The sequence below is a fragment of the Gavialis gangeticus genome, unplaced genomic scaffold, assembly GCF_001723915.1.
Source record: "Gavialis gangeticus isolate Ggan-Ray unplaced genomic scaffold, GavGan_comp1, whole genome shotgun sequence".
In the NCBI taxonomy this organism is placed as follows: Eukaryota; Metazoa; Chordata; order Crocodylia; family Gavialidae; genus Gavialis; species Gavialis gangeticus.
The window spans coordinates 61,019,628-61,019,960 of NW_017729024.1; the positions used below are offsets into that span (position 1 = coordinate 61,019,628).

Here is a 333-nt window from a genome sequence, read left to right on the forward strand (position 1 = left end):
GGGGGGGGGGTCAGACTTGAGGATCTACGGGGTCCCTTGGGACCCGACTTCTATGATTCTATACCCCCCAGATTTCTTGGTCCACAGAGTACGGGCCTGCAGCCTGGCAAGACCAGCTCTGGTCATGAGCTGCCTGTGCAGCCCAGCAGGTGGGACCTGGGACAGGAGGGAGCATTGTGCCACCATTGCCAAGGTGAGGTGGGGTGGAAGGGAGGAGTGGGCCTGGGCCCCAGGGTGGAAAAAAAGCCAGGCCATGGCAGTGGAGTGGGCTCAGGCCCCAAGGAGGGGAGGCGGCCTGCTCCTCCCCTCCCCCCACCACTGCCACATTGGGTC

The 333-nt window shown here is 64.0% G+C and overlaps 1 protein-coding gene across 2 annotated transcripts in view; it reads right to left on the minus strand.

Annotated features, from left to right (window-relative positions):
• GAK (cyclin G associated kinase) overlaps positions 1–333 on the minus strand; it is a 207,220-nt gene that overhangs the window by 135,093 nt on the left and 71,794 nt on the right. The gene's annotated exons all lie outside the window — the stretch shown is intronic.